The 16,510-nt window shown below is 44.0% G+C and overlaps 1 protein-coding gene across 2 annotated transcripts in view; it reads right to left on the bottom strand.

The window, feature by feature from the left end:
• The window catches only part of PUS7L (pseudouridine synthase 7 like), an 83,730-nt gene that overhangs the window by 21,641 nt on the left and 45,579 nt on the right, over positions 1-16,510 (bottom strand). Inside the window, exons 9-12 of one of the 2 annotated variants that reach the window (XR_009866260.1) lie at positions 13,288-13,466; positions 9,437-9,560; positions 7,873-8,039; positions 5,382-5,493 (exon numbers count right to left, since the gene is read on the bottom strand). The gene's annotated coding sequence lies outside the window, so the exon portion shown is untranslated. Of the gene's footprint in view, positions 1-5,381; positions 5,494-7,538; positions 7,594-7,872; positions 8,040-9,436; positions 9,561-13,287; positions 13,467-16,510 lie in introns of those variants that run through there. The other variant, XR_009866261.1, reaches the window with a different exon arrangement.

A 16,510-nucleotide genomic window follows, 5' to 3' on the forward strand; every position in this document is an offset into this window, starting at 1 on the left:
ATCTTTACCTAATATATACTAAACTGATCTTCTGTATACAAAGAGAATTGAAAATGAATCTTTACATGAATGGAAGGGGAAAGGGAGCGGGAAAGGGGAGGGTTGCGGGCGGGAGGGAAGTTATGGGAGGGGGGAAGCCATTGTAACCCATAAGCTATACTTTGGAAATTTATATTCATTAAATAAAAGTTTAATAAAAAAAAAACAAAGATGAGCAATGAGAACAGAAGGAAACACAAAGTAATGAGGCTAAAAACGTAAAGCGTAGACATTCAGATCACTTAGCTGCATTTCAAGAGAGAGCTAAAAATGAAACGCAACACAAACGTGAACCCTGTGTACTTTTTGCTGCAAGCAATGATTCAATTCCAGCACAGAGTACAGACCTCAACAATTTATGATGGCACTTCAAAACAGTATATGGAAAATGGAATTATCTTCAGGCAAAAAAGTGTTTAAATTCATGCATGGTTTTTTTCATGGCACGCATTTTCCATGAACTTTTAAGGGCTCGCATTGTATTTACTATTTAAGGAATGTTTTAAAATAAATGATTATGGGGTACACCAACTAGAAACCAAAAAAAAAAAAAAAAAAGAAAATCTAAACCAAAATAAACACAACTACAAACTTTTTAAAATATCTTTTATTTAGACAAAGTAATACCACTAGAAAATAGCCTTATTGGGATGGATGGTGTGGTGTAGCAGGTAAATTCATTGCCTGCCGGCAACACCAGCATCCCATATGGGTGTGGGTTCGAGACCCAGCCGCTCCACATCCAATCCAGCTCGCTGCTAATGTGCCTGGGAAAGCAGCAGAGGATGGCCCAAGTGCTGGAGGGCCTGTACCCACGTGGGAAACCCGAAAGGAGCTCTTGGCTCCAGGCTTCGGCATGCCCAGCCCTAGCCGTTGCAGCCATTTGGGGAGTAAACCAATGAATGGAACACCTTTCTCTCTTTGTCTCTCCCTCTCTCTTTCTGTAACTCTGCCTTTCAAGTAAATAAAAATAATTCTTAAAAAAAAAACACACACACACACAAGAAAACCTTATTTTAAAATATTACTTTTTAATTTTAATGCCTATTTTCAGATTCAAGGTTTAAAAGAATTGGGGCCATTGTTATGGTGTAGTGGGTAAGGTCTCTGCCTGAGGCACTAGCATCCCATATAGGCGCCAGTTCAAGTCCTGGCTACTCTACTTCCAATCCTGTTCCCTAGTAATGTGCCTAGGAAAGCAATGGAAGATGACTCAAGTACTTGGGGTCCTGCACTCATGTGGGAGAGCCGGATGAAGCTCCTGGCTCCTGGCTTTGGCCTGGCCCAGCCCTGACCATTGCAGCCACGTGGGGAGTGAACCAGCAGTTGGAAGATCTCTCTCTCTCTCTCTCTCTTCCTCTTTCTCTTTCTCTCTCTTTTTCTCTATAACTGAACCTTTCAAATAAATAAATCTGTTAAGAATTATATCCATTTTTTAAAATGCTGATTTCAATTAGTCTTGAAAGGAATTATGAAAAGACAGTTATACTCGTAACATTTTTAATGGTATGAACAAAAAACCTTGTTAAATTTCACTGTAACATGGTTTTGAAAGCATAAAAACCGCATTTTTTTTTTTTTTGACAGGCAGAGTGGACAGTGAGAGAGAGACAGAAAGGTCTTCCTTTGCAGTTGGCTCACCCTCCAATGGCGTGCTGCAGCCAGCGCGCTGCAGCCGGCGCACCGCGCTGATCCGAAGCCAGGAGCCAGGTGCTTCTCCAGGTCTCCCACACGGGTGCAGGGCCCAAGCACTTGGGCCATCCTCCACTGCACTCCCGGGCCATAACAGAGAGCTGGCCTGGAAGAGGGGCAACCAGGACAGAATCCATTGCCCCGACCGGGACTAGAACCCGGTGTGCCGGCGCCGCAGGCAGAGGATTAGCCTATTGAGCCACGGCGCTGGCCAAAAACTGCATTCTATAATCTATACTTTGTGGGAATTTTGAAAACACAAAGTTGAAACTGAAACCGGAAATACAATTATTAACAAATAAGAGTACAAAATCTGTGTTTCATTTAAAACTCAGTTGCCGAAGCTTTCGGGTGCTTTCAGGGAGCAAAGATCTGGGATGAATTCCTGCTCCCTGCATCCGCTCTGCTCTTTTGGTTCCTGACAAAGCTGCAGGCTATGAAAGTCATAGGTGTTGTCCTTTGAGAGTGAGCAGCTTTGCTCAGGCCAGTCTCTGGACAACTTCTGGGTAAGAGCGTAATGTACCACGACCAAAATATGTCCTCCCCTGAAGCATTCCTTAGGATGATGTGTACAATACCTGGCAGGAACAGCACATTCCAGCACGGAATCCATGGTTAATACCCTCTGCTGGCTGAGTTACATATTTTCCTGGTAGGAGTTATTTCTCTCAAGGACTTATTTATGGGCATGAGAACTAAGGAGGCACCTGGCGTGGCTCAGGTGTCATTTAGGATTCTTTGGTAACAAGCAGCAGAAACCAAACTGGCTACCCTAAGTCAAAGCAAGCACAATATGGCAGCTCACAGGACCCAAGGAAGGGATGAGCATGCAAGGGAACGGTGAAGCCAGGCCACCCGAAGCCTGCCCCATGCACACGGCAACTCTGCTCGGTCAGGAGCCGCACTCGTTCCTATCTCTGCATTTTTTCAGTCTTCCTAGAGAGCAGCTGATGGGCTACATTTAAGTTGCTCCCCTTTCTAGTGACAGGGCTGGCAAAGAAACAGAGTTCTTCTTTGTTTTCTGGGGAGCAAATCAAGGCCAAGGTTACCCATGATGAAGCAGAGTGAAGGGGGAAAACCCAAGCCACTGCAGTTGAGGGTCTTTCTGGAAGGTTCTCAAGTGAAGCACCCTGACACCAGAAGGCAACGGTGCAGGAGTACAGCTGCAACTGCAAATTCACCCAAGGTACAGACCATGAGCTGTGAGAGCCGTTAGTTGCTGCTTGAGCAGGGACGAAAACCATGACATCCACTGTCTCAAAACCAAAAGTCAAGAAAAACCACATGCCAAATAAGGACAGGGGTATTTACTAATTCATATAAAATTCAAATTAAAAAAAAAAAAAAAAACAAGAAACAAACCCTAACAGCAGAGGGTCAGAGCATCAACTGCTGCCAGTCAGTCATGTAACTGTGTGTGCCATAAATACTTTCATTCCAGACAGACCGGCACTCCTATGACCCATTCACACTACTCACACACTGCTGAACCAATCACTCCTACCTCACCCACACCAGCCACTTCAGCATTAGGTTCAGCTTCTTCCTCTGAGCTCGATGCTTCCCTCAGTGCCCCCTAATCCCTGGCTGGACACAGAGGAAAAGCGGTTGGCCCTGCCTTCAAAACCCGTGCAGAGACCCCGCCCTGCCCTTGCTTCCCTGGGGCTCAGCCCTGGGGCCTATGGGCAGCAAAGGGTTACCCACTGAGTAATGACCCCACTCAGGTCATCCCAAGGCCACAGGACTGTTTCCCATTCTTCTTCACATTACAGACTGAAGACCAGAATTACTCTCCTCACCCCCTCAAAGATCTGAAACTGTTTTGCTTTAAATCCCCCCGCAAACCCAAAAGTTCTAATCATTCCTTTTCCTTCTGACAGGTGGGCTTCTCAAACATTTCCTAGGGAACAAAAGCCTTAGTGTGTCCTGGGCATCACCCCGGTACACACACACACACACCCTACCCTGAAGGACACCAGTGCTGGGCTGGCCAAGGTGACATGCTGACGGAAGGGAACTCCCCAGATGATGGCAAGCTAATTGCATCCAGGGTCTCTGTTGACCTGTCTCTGAAGTCCAGCTACACACAATGTGCTGCTTCTGTGCTCAGCACCACACAGCCCTCATCTGTGAGTGGCCATCCTATGTGAGTTGTGTGAATTTGCCATTTACTCCTGGTTGCAATGCAGAAGAGAACCCACAGGTGCTGAATGTAGCTGTGAGTTTCCTGGGTCTTGTCTCACCCCATGGAAGCCAAGGCCAGGTTACGTCCACTGCCGGCCTTCCCTGATGCTGCCAAGCTTATTTCCTGAGCTATGCCTGGCCCTGACGCTTCCCCGGTAGACTTACCACGTTGGTTCCAACCCCTACTTCCCTTCTCGTTTCAGGGTCACCAACTCAAAGGAGTCCCTCCTTGAGTCTCTCTTGGCTCTTCCCTCCCTGACTGCACCCCTACACTGATTTCACGTGCAGCACTTACACTGCTATTGAATGTCTCTTGTTGTTCACCTGTTTACTTTGCCATCCCTGCTAGCAGGGATCATCTCTGTCTCTGTCTGGTTCGTTTCTGAGTCTCCAGCTCCTGGTACACAGGATGAAATACAAATCATGACTTTTATGTCTCTATTTCTTTAAGACACAGATATGACAACCATACTTAGAAACAAACAGCCCAGAAGAACCCCTGGTGCAGCACTGCGCATGTACAGAACTGCACTTCTCCCGCAGATGCTGGAAATACACAGTTGGTAAGTTCTTGAGCATCCACCCCAGGACTGTAAGCTCTTTAAGAGCAGAAGCTATGCCCATTCCTTTCATCACAACGCTCAGAATAGTGTCTACCTTGTAAAAAAATGTTTGTTCTATCAATCAACCTATCAATCCATCTCTCTACCTCCAGAAAAATTCCATGTAGAAGGAATAGAGTCACTTGCAGACTTTAGTAAAGAGTTCCATCAACCTTATTATCTTGTATTCATTTATTCATTCCTAAGAATTACTGAGTACCTACTGTATGACAGGCATGGTGCGGGATGGTGAGGATATGAGAAAAACTAGCCACTCACCCATCCACCCAACCAATCAAGCAACCAGCCAGGTCCTTGCCCTCACAGACTATTATAGCATATTGAAAAGACAAGACCAAAATGATCATAGAATTAAACTTACACAGCTACAGAAGAGATGAGTGTGAGGGAAAGGATCTGAATTACTTGGAAGTTATAGAGCACAACTATTTAAACCAGATGTTACCAAGTCTCTTGGATAAAACACATGTTACGGTCCTTAAAGAAAATATTCTAAAGAGATAGCTGGATCTAGAGAAAGACAAAATAAGCTTGCACTTTTGGCTCATTCATACAGGTTTACTAAATTATATTAACCACAGAGCAATTCATACATTCAAATATTTGTTTTTTGGGAAATTTCCTCTAATGCCCTCCATTTCTAAGTTTATCAGCTGCCCTTACAGGCTCCTCTACGTGGAATGTCTCTTCAGGCTGTCAAAAGCAGTATTGTCTCTTCTGAATTATCTTGCTCTCACTGACCCCTTTGATGCTAGAGGGACTGGATAACAACCTGATTTAGGAATTTAAACATCACCCTACAAGAGGTACTGTTGCTTTTACAGATGGAAATATTTTCCTTACCTGGTCCATTTAGGAGTTTTTCCAGATGATTCCAATGTTATTGTGGAAATATTGACTTCTGCTGACTTTCATCTCTATGTCTCGAATGTTCAGTCAATAATCTCCACCAAATCTATAAAACCCCCAAGAAATTCTTGAATCAGACCAGCCTTTGAGAAAGCACATCCATTGTGGATATGGTTACGTAAACCTGATGGTGCCCTTTCTGTTTAATATAAGAGCATTAGTTTGTGTTTTCCCTGCAAGTTAAGCCCTGATTACAAGTAGATAATGTAAAATGTATACTATGCAAATGTTACATGTTCTTGAACAAATATATGGGGATGGAAACCACAGAAAGTCTGACTTTGATCTGGGTTATAAGTAAATCACTAGGCTATTTTATATAGTTTACACCTTACTCCTACAATTGGAGTATCTCCCATACTGCTATGCCAAGAGTTATAAACTCCTCCATTTGTGAGCATATATTGTGCATGTGTGTGCACATGTGTGTGTAAACTATCATCTACACATATACTGTGTATGTGTGTGTAAATTATCATCTACAGCTTTATTAGATAAAACTTTCCAATTGTTGACTAACATCACATTTATCAAATGCATGCTGTGCTAACATTCCTTGTTTACTGTTTTCACCCTCCCTCATTTGCTCCTCCCTCCCGTCCTCTCCTCTACTGTTCCTTCCTTCCCTCCCCTTCCCTCTTTATCTTTCTGTCATTCTTCCTTTTGTACTTACTGTATACCCCACTGTCTTGTGAAACAAGTCAGTTTTTCAGTTAATTCTGTTGGGTTTTCCAAGTACACCAGGGTACTTCAAAAAGTTCATGGAAAAATGGAATTAACAGATGTCTTTCAAATTTTTTGAAACACACTTTTTTTTATAATACAGATTTTACATAAACTTTTTGAAGATCCCTTGCCTAGTCATACCATTCTCAAAGAGTGACAGTTTCATCTCTTCATTTTAGGATGCTGGCCAACATCCCCAGTCCAGCACTGGGTGACAGGGCTGACAGAGAGGCCTTGTTTCATCAGGACTCTGAGAATATATCTAAGGCGTCCCCACTGATTACGACACCGCCTTTTAGAAACAGGCATACTTTGTTGTGGGGAGAAAGTGTTGATCTACTCTTGGTGTTTCCTCTGTTGGTTTTGAAACCAAGAATAGGTATTGAGTCTTGCCAGGTTCCTTCTTAGGATCTGTGGTTGCCCATATACCATCATTCTCAACAGCCTATTAGCAGAATGGCTTATGCTGGTGTACATACACAAAACCATCTTTTTACTCTTCAAAGTTAAGAATGTGGACATAATGCACTAATTTTTGGCAAGGGAGTTTTAAAATCATTTTGTTTTAAATTTTTATTTTATTTGAAAGTCAGAGAGAGAGAGAGAGAGAGAGACAGATCTCATATGGTGATTCACTCCCCCAAATGCCCATAATGGTCAGGACCAGGCCAAAGCCAAGAGTCAGCAACTCAATCCTGGCAGGGACCCAAGCACTTGAGCCATCACCAGCTGCCTTCCAGGATCCACATTAGCAGGAAGCTGGAATCAAGAGCAGAACTGGGACTTGAACCCACACTCCACTATGGGATTGTGAGCAAAGTGATGTCTTCACCACGATACCAAATGCCCATACTTCACACTGTGCTTCTGGATTCCGTTTGGTAATATGATGATAGATGACGGACAGACACTTGCACCTATACAGTAGCATTTCTGGGTAATTATTCTAAGATTGATCTGTACTTTTACTGTTTATATTTAGCCTATTTCCAGTTTTGGTACTGTATCTTTTTTAAGGAAGACATTCCTAACATTGAATATACAATGGGAAGCTTATGTGTCTCTCATATCACAATTCTAAGACAAGCAGTCCAGTTCACAGGCAGCCTCTGTCCGATGTGGTTACGCATGAACATAAGCTCATTCCATTGTTTCTTCAACTCTTAGGTAAGGGCTGGCATTTGGTACAGCGCTTAAGACACTACTTGGGGCACCTGCATCCATATAGGAATGTCTAGGTTTGAGTACTACTTCTACTTCTTATTCTAGCTTCCTGCTAATGCTTAATGTGGGGTACAGCAGATGACGGCTCAAGTACCTGAGTTCCTGCCACCCATCTGGGAGACCCAGATTGAAGTCCAGCTCTCTGCTGTGGCCCAGGAAGGCAGTGGAGGATGGCCCAAGTGCTTGGGCCCTGAACCTGCATGGGAGACCAGGAGGAAGCACAGTTCAGCGCAGCACGCTGGCCATGGTGGCCATTTGGGGGGTGAACCACCAGAAAAAGGAAGACCTTTCTCTCTGTCTCTCTCTCTCTAACTGCCTGTCAAAAAAAAAAAAAAATCTATGTGAGGCAGCATGCTCCAGTTTGTACAGCAGGGGAGAGTCCTGGGAGGACATTCAATGCCTGAGGCCCAGAGCCACAGGTGCCACATTCCCTCCCTTATATTTTGTTAGCAAGAGACTAGCCCCATGGCCCTACCTCAACAAGGAACCTCTGGCTGGGCAGCTAGGAGCCCCAGAGCAAGACTTTCGCCATGAAGGATGGAGGAAAAGATGTAGGAAGGCAATTGGCAGCCTTGGTCGCAGGTTTCATTGTTAGCTCTGCTTCAGAAAAACAATCTGATCATGTTCCTCCTTTTCTATGTTCTGAAATAAAATTAAGCAGCATTAGGGTTTTAAGTGTTTTGAAGGCTTGTTAGAATTTAAGGGATGTTAGACTTGTGCATATATCTGGAAACTCTGTCTGATTTTTGGAAATCCTGACTAGATTTTCTATTTCTTTTGGAGTCAGTTTTTAGATTTTCCTAGGAAACCACATTTCATCCAGGTTTTCAAATTTATACATATGCTGAAAGTTGGGCAAAAGAACAAGTCATTATTTTTCCTTTTGTGGTTATTTCTCCCTTACTTCTATTGCACGTTTCTGCAGTGTTCATTTGCTCATTACTGATTTCATGTATTTATTGAATTGTAACTTACAATGATTTCATTCTTTTAATGTTTACAGATTTACTGGCTTTTTGTTACTCAATAGATGGCAGCATAGTTCTGTACAATGAATGCTACATTGCTGGGGCGTCTGATCTATTCTCCGCGTATATCGGGCATTTTATGTCAATAGATTATCCACTTTATTAACTGACATAATTCTTCTACATCCAAATGCATTTTTTTCAGTTTGAAGGACCCTTATGGGGGAGGGGGACAAGAAACTAGGCCTGGGCAAATATCAGGGGCTTCTTAAGAGGTTAGATGTTCCCCAGAGTCTAGCGGGCAGGACGTTCTCTGGGAAGGAAAAGTCAATCCCCTTCAGAGAACCTCTAGGCACGCCCAGAGCAGAACTGCCCCTCCCCTCCAGGAAACCTCTGGGAGCGCCCAGAGCAGAGCTGCCCCTCCCTTCGGAGGGTCTCTAGGCGCACACTTATGATGTCACTGCGACCGGCCAATCCTGTAACACCTCAGCACTCTCGCTTAGCACTCTCCCTCAGCATTCTCCGGTATGCTAATTGTCCCTCCGAACCAACCAATCCCGTGCCACCTCTGCATTTTATACCAGCACTCTCCACCAGCATTCTTCGCCAGCATTCTCCCATATGCTAACGGTCCCTCTGAACTGACCAATCCTATGCATGCGTTAGGAATATGCTAATTCGTTGCCTATATAACCTGTGTGAAACTGCCGCTCAGGGCTCCTCACTGCTTGAGGTGGGGGGCCCGTTTGCGCAAACGTACAATAAATACCTCATGCTTTTACATCAACTGGTTTGGAGTCTGGATTTTTGGGCGTCCTCTCGAGCAAGTGGGCATCTCTACTACTGAGAGGTCCAACAAGTTAATCTGTCAGAGATGACGGCGAGTAAAGTGACCTATGAGAGGTATATTCCTGTCTCCTATCTACACAGAATCCATTTTTTGATTGATGCAACTACTGTATTCTGTGCAAATTCAAACACATTTTAAGTTCATGATTTAAAAACTTCAGCTTTATAAAGCATCCTCTAGTCTCATTCAGTGTGCTTTTGCTTGAGTCCATTCCTCCTAACCTGATATTAAGGTCATGATCTCTTCTGTGTGCACCGGCCCTTGGTCACCACTTATATTCAATTACATTGAAGCTGTTTGCTTTAGATGAGCGTCTGGCATAGGACATCATGTAAGACTTGCTTCCTGGAAAAAATGAAAATAAATGCATCAATATGACAGCAACTGCATCTCCTATCCATCACACTTTTGTTTTAAACTGATGGCTTGTGCCAGAAACCAAGATGGAATCAGACACACAAGAGACTTCTTGGGAATAATGCCTGTGGCAGATAAAGTAGGAGAAGAGAAGGAAGGAAAAGGCTTTAGACTGTGGTATGGGGCTGAGGGAACAACTGGGCGGCAAGAACACAGATGCAGAGCCAAGGAAGAGACCATGGCCAATCCTACAGGGAGGTCCAGTCAAACAGGGTGCTTTACAGCAGCCTCACATGGAGCAAAAACACCCCTCCCACCCAGTCCTCCCCGGAGCTGCAGGAAGGCATGTCTGCCTAAGAGACCGGGGCTCCTCCGTGAGGCAACACCTCACCGCACAACTACCCAAAGGCTCACTTCTGAAGGAGCATCTCAGTGAAAGACCTCCATGTCTGCCACACACAGTTGATAATGTTTTTAAAACAATCCACATACAGAATTGCACAGCTCCTCAGCACACACAGTGTAACATGTCTTGACAAACTCATCAATCCACTTATCCCTCCCATACAGGGTACAAAATATTCCTTCACACACAAAAAGATGCCTCGGGCCTTGGATGCAACCCGCTGCCCACCCACCTCCTCACCCACCCACACACACACCGAGGCAACCACTGTTCTGAGTTTCATTACCAACATTTATTTTGCCTACTTTGAACTTCATAGACATAGAATCATAGCACATGTTCTGTTTTGCTTCTGCCTTCTCATACAATCTTATTTTTGATATTCATCATGCTATTATTGCAGTTATCAGATTTAAATGTTTTATTCAATTGTATGAATATGTCACCACTTGTTTATCCATTTATGGACATTTTGGCTGTTTAAGTTGACTGTGGTAAAGACGATTTATGTGAACGTTTTTCCTACGAGCATTTGTGTGGTAGATATTTCTTGAGTCTTTGGGAAAGACCCCGGAGTGGGACTGCTGAGTCATACATCGAGTCTACATTAAGCTCACAAGACACTGACAAATACTTTCCTAAATCATGTATGCCCCTTTTCACTCAAACAGCAGGCCGTGACTTGATTGGTATTTAACTGAACCTTTATTGAGATCTGGAGTTAACTGACAGCATTACAGCATAGAGTCTTCCAATGAACATCACATCTCTCCATTTATTCAGGTCTTTTTAATTTTCTCCTAGAAATGTTTTGTTAATACTGTACAGGACATGTTAACACTTGTTTAAATGACGTCCCTAAATGTTTCACTGTTTTACACTACTGCAAATATTGTTTTAAATTTTTTTGTTGCCCATTGTTATTATATGAAAATAAACTAGCTTTTGTATATTGACCTTATAATCTGTGAATTGTCTAAAATTATTTGGGGAGAGACAGGAACCTCCCATCTGCTGTCTTGCTCCCAAATGCTCACAACAGTTGGGGCTAGGTCAGGTGAAAGCCAGGAACCATGAACTCAATCCAGGCCTCCCACATCAGTGGCAGGGGCTCAAGTACTTGAGTCGTTACCTGCTGCCTTCTAGGGTATGAAACAGCAGGAAGCTGGAATTAGGAGCCGGAGCTGGGACGTGAACCCAGGCATCCCAACTGGCATCTTCTGTGCCAAATGTGTTTGTAGATTCTCTTCTGTGTACACCATCCTGTTGTCTTTCAAACACAAAAGCTTAGACTCTTCCTGTCCAAACTTTAGGCACTCAATTTCTTCCCCTTGGTTTGCCTCACCAGCCCAGATCTCCAGCGTATCAGGAGGGATGTGAGCAGACTCCACGGCTTTGTTTCTAATCCTGGAGAGACTGTCCAGTGTTTTCCCACGCAGACCACACCGTCCTGACTCATCAAAGGCTAGGTTTAGAAATCTCAATCCTGACATTAGGTGTACAATACCAGTGCTGCTGTGTTGTGCTATTTCCCAAGCACCAGGAGCTCTTTCCTTATTCTGCTGTGATTGGAAGGGCTGTTTATTCTAATGCCTTTTGCTCTGGTTGGATTGTTTGCCCACCCTCAAAGGCAGCTCCCAAGAATTCCTCCCAGCCCAGCCCTGCACCCATCAGGCTGCCGGTTCCCTAGATGGTGGCATTTTCACTTTGTCCCTCACATTCTGTGACCCAAAACATGAAGGTCTTTTGTGAAGATTTTGGTTTATTCTCATGTGTGTGCATACAAACTTCAGATATTGGCCAGAGTTTGCTTTCACCCACTTCTGTCCTGTTGTCACCTCTGTCGTCCACAGTTCACTGTCATTTCTCTGACGAGTTTGCCTTGGCCATGTGGGTCACTGCTCAGATCTGTTCTCTCAGGTCCCCCTGCTGCCCTTTGTGTTCTTGTCTTGCTGGCCCCATTTCTTATAGTCTTCCTTCATAGAATCACAAAACCAGCAGTGTTGGTCTGCACTGCTGTCTTTTTGGAGAAGCCTTTTGCAATCTCTTGCTAAACTCGGCCACTCTCCTCCTCGGGCTTTTCTTACACTGTCCTTATGCTGAGGCTGTGCAAGTGTCCCTTGCTTGTCATGACTGAATGGATCCTTGACTGGATCTTTGCAGAAAATCCCTGGATAAGAGCCCCAAGCTTTGTAAGCCACAGACTCCCCTTTCCTCTTCTTGATACAAATACAGCACATCATTGGTGATGCTTTGTATGGCCTAGCACACCTAGCAGTGTTTTTTGCCACCGGTCTTGCTTGCTCAGTCTTACTACTGTGGAAGCATGCAATGGCAACTCCCACTTTAGAGACAACACTTGATGCTGTGCTCAGACCTGCTGCTACTGAAGTCTTGCCACTGTTTCTGCTTCAGGTCTCAGCTACTCTTGGTAGCTCTCACATGGGCTCTAGGTTTGCTCATGGTATTGTTTGTAGGGTTTTTAAATTGCCATTTTTCCTAACTATTTTTGTGTGATTTCTAGAAGGTGGGATGCCCACTTGCATGTATCAGAAGTCACTTGAAGATGTTTGCAGAGACCTGTGTCCTAGCTCACGTCTTACAAAACATACATACTATTGTATCTACCCTCTGGATAACATGAAACATAATACGCGGCCATCGAGGACTGGAAATGTTAAGTTTAGTAATGAGTCTTACTGAAGAGCTTATACAGACTATTTCTCAATAGCCCCTTCTAGGAGAAACTATTCAACGATACTTACCTGTGCAATTCAGCTGACCATCAAAATATTTTCTTTGCTGTATCACTTAGAAAGCAAAGGCATAACAAAAGTAAGCACCCTATAACCCCAGCAATGGGCTCAGAGAATTCCCGGGTTACCCTTGGCTTTCCTTACAGCACTGAGGTATGAAGGGGGGGACAGAAGTACCTGAGACATGCAGCGGTTATAAGGGCAAGGATAAGTAAGTCTCATTGTGAAATTAGAGCAGGCACTGAATTCAGAGGCTGGCTCCAAGTGGGTCTTCTTTGGGGAACATGAAGACATCATCAGTACAGAGGTCAGAGAAGCATTTTAGGAAACTAACCACAGAGGACTCTCTGAGCCATGGAGCTCACCAACTGAGCTGCCAGTGAAGATGGAGAGCATGCAGCCATAAATCAAAAAAACGGGAGAAAAAAAAAAAAACAGGAGAAATACACAAGGAAATCAATACCAACAGTTATGCTTACATACATATAAGTATCATTTTTAATATACTGTAAAATGCAGAATAACTAAGGATAATGCGGAGTTCGATCTTTACCTCTTCCCACTATGCCTTGTGGCTCCCCAACTTCTTTTCCTCACAGGTATAAAACACTGAGCCTCGGGGCCAGCGCTGTGGTGCAGTAGGTTAATCCTCCACCTGCGGCGCTGGCATCCCATATGGGTGCTGGTTCTAGTCCTGGCTGCTCCTCTTCTCGTCCAGCTCTCTGCTGTGCCCTGGGAAAGCAGTAGAAGATGGCTGAAGTCCTTGGGCTCATGTACCGTGTGGGAGACTGGGAAGAAGCTCCTGGCTCCTGGCTTTGGATTGGTGCAGCTCCAGCCGTTGCAGCCATTTGGGGAGTGAACTAGCAGACGGAAGACCTGTCTCTCTGTTTCTCCCTCTCACTGCCTGTAGCTCTACCTCTCAAATAAATAAATAAAATCTTTTTTAAAAAAAACCCACTTGAATCTCACTGAATGTGTATGATTACAATAAAGGAAAATACAACTACCAGGGAAGTTATTAAAGGTTGGATTTTGGTAGGCTTCGAAGTATTTAAAATTTTATTAACCTTTGATATTTTGAGATTTGATTATGGTATATAGCCTTTCTACACTCTGGAGGCACAGTGGCTTTCCTACTTACTACTTGTTGAATTCTTCATTTAGTGGATAACTAAGCTGTGCTTAAAGCAAATTAAAAGTATGTCATTGTAAAAACGAAAAAGAAAAATAAGGAAGGGGGAGGGAGGGTAGCATGGGAAGAATCATTATGGTTTTAAAACCATATATACGGGGCCGGTGCTGTGGCTCAATAGGCTAATCCTCCGCCACCAGGTTCTAGTCCTGGTCGGGGCGTCGGATTCTGTCCCGGTTTCCCCTCTTCCAGTCCAGCTCTCTGCTGTGGCCTGGGAGTGCAGTGGAGGATGGCCCAAGTGTTTGGGCCCTGCACCCGCATGGGAGACCAGGAGAAGCACCTGGCTCCTGGCTTTGGATCAGTGCAGTACGCCGGCCACAGCGTGCCAGCCGCAGCAGCCATTGGAGGGTGAACCAACGGCAAAGCAAGACCTTTCTCTCTCTCTCACTGTCCACTTGCGGGTGGGGGGGAAGTTGTGGGGGGGAAAGCCTTTGTAATCCAAGAGCTGTACTTTGGAAATTTATATTCACTAAATAAAAAATAAATAAATATGTAAAAATAAAATAAACCATATATATGGAAGTACATGACATTTATTCCCTTTAAGTAATTTTTTTATATTTTAGTGTGAGTGAGCCTGCTGTTCTATCACCCTTTCAGAGTTCTCTGTGAAATGGCCATACACTTCCTACAGTAACAGGCAGTGTACACAACAGTGCTTAGCACACAGTAAATGGTACTCAATATAACACTTTGTGAGCAAGTTTTAAAAAATCTTTTCTTTATAGTCATTCCATTTACAACAGTTGAGATTATGTCTGAAAAAGGTAACAGATGTTCGTACTCTTGAAAAACGTAAGGTTAAAACTTCCTCATTATAAAGAGAATTATTCTCCTATTTAATCAAATCTTGCTATGTCAAATGAAGCTCTAATTGGACACAATGTCAGAGATGGGAGTTTCCACCTGGAGATACAGCCCTTCCATCCGTCTCTCCTAGATGGCGTGGGTCCCTGACCCAGGGGCACATCAAGCAATTTCCTATTGAAGCAGACATTCACAGGGGACAGCAAGTCTTTGTCCGTGCTTAGCACACCAAGGAAATGCAACCAGTGAACAGTCACCGTTGGTGATTTCAAAACATTACCATTAGACACTGCTTGGGCTGTGACTTCCATGAGTCCTGAGTGAGGATGCTCATGGTGACAGGGACCGTCCTGCAGGCTCCGGCTGCTAGTGTATTCTAGCACACTAGCTGGGAAGCTCTTACATGATATACTGCCCTTCAGGTACTATGTTTTCAGTTCAACCCAGACTTTCAATTCCTTACACAATGGAAGGAGTAATGACAGCAGCAACTAACAGAAGCCACACAGAGGGATACTTTTGGTGATCCTGGGGAAAATCTTGAGTGGTCTACAGAATGCAGACAACTGGAGGCAGTCATAGCTCAAATTTCAAAATCAGGACTCAGCTGTGCTTATAAATCTTAGTGGCATAAAGACCAAATGTTCTCGTTTTTGTGCCACAGCTCCCTACCCATAGTTCTTAATATACATAGCACGTTAAGAAATGCACCCCATTCTATACCAGCGTGTCTCACACTTTTCATCCCACGACCCGTGACCCTCTTAAGCATCAGCACAGACATCAAAGGACGATTCCATGTGAGCTGTGTCTATCAGAATTTACTGCCAGAGAATGGAAACTGACAAATGCTTACAAGCACCAATTCATTGACTGAAATAGCAATGAACAACCCTTCATGTGTTAAAACACATGACATATTTAGGAAAAATAAAATTTTCTAATTAAAAAAACATAGTGAAAAGAATGGCTTTGTTCTGCACTTTGGTAAGTTTCTTCAGCTTCAGGGCCAAAACACACCTCATGCAACGTCTGCAGACTCAGGGGAATGAGGGCAGGAGTGGCACAGGGAGCAGCTTTGCCCTCACGCACTCCCTGGCAGCGTCTCAGCAGAACAGGTATCCACCTCCCAGAAGTGAGGACCTGCCACTGCCTGGCTTACCACTGGCTGTTGGGGCCAGAGTGGTGACAGCATTCCCAGATACCACCGACTGGGCCTGCAGTGAGGGTTTAACAGGGTCTCTGGACAGTGCCTCTGGAAGAATGTGAACGTGTTTCAAGTAAAGCCGTTCCCTGTCTTCGGTACACTCTCTGGGTCTGCAATAAGGAACGCTTGGCTTACAGCAAACATGCCAAGACAGATCTAAACAAAATGCTTCCAAGAGGCATTGACTGATGAGTTGATGAACCAAATTGAACAGAATTTTATTCAGTGGAATCAGAGAGAAATTCTTTCTCAGTGTGGGGCTCCTCTTAAGACAACATATTTCAGTGTTAACAAGAAACTGAAGTTAAAAACTACTATTCCATTTACAAAACATTTTTTTCTTTATTCTTTTAATTAACAAATAACTATTGAATATATATATGGTGTACAACATGTTTTGAAATATGTATACAACTGGGGAATGGTTAAATCAAGCTAATTAAAATAGGCACGTCTCTTTTGTAGAGCAATTTCTAAGCATACAACACATTGTTATTAACCACAGGCATCACATCATACGATGGATCTCTTGCACTGACACCCCACCCCATCCCCGAGATTCTGAATGCT

Source organism: Lepus europaeus, chromosome 6 (genome assembly GCF_033115175.1).
Source record: "Lepus europaeus isolate LE1 chromosome 6, mLepTim1.pri, whole genome shotgun sequence".
Taxonomy (NCBI): domain Eukaryota; kingdom Metazoa; phylum Chordata; class Mammalia; order Lagomorpha; family Leporidae; genus Lepus; species Lepus europaeus.